Raw genomic sequence first — 244 nt, 5'->3', positions numbered from 1 at the left:
ACTCTTCCAATATATGTTTTTCCTCGGATTTGATGCAAAGATATTCATTGCCATTCTTATTCATAGTCTTTATATTATATCCATTTCTTCGGATATCTCTGAAACTTATCAAGTTTCGTTGAGACTTAGGGGAATATAATGCATCTTTTATTTCAAATTTTGTTCCCCTTGGCATTGAAAAATTGGCTTCGCCAAAGCCCATTATAATCTTTGCATTTCCAGATATAGTGCTCACGCCTTTAGC

This window comes from Camelina sativa, chromosome 20, assembly GCF_000633955.1.
Source record: "Camelina sativa cultivar DH55 chromosome 20, Cs, whole genome shotgun sequence".
NCBI classification, from domain to species: domain Eukaryota; kingdom Viridiplantae; phylum Streptophyta; class Magnoliopsida; order Brassicales; family Brassicaceae; genus Camelina; species Camelina sativa.
This window is presented reverse-complemented; position numbering follows the sequence as displayed.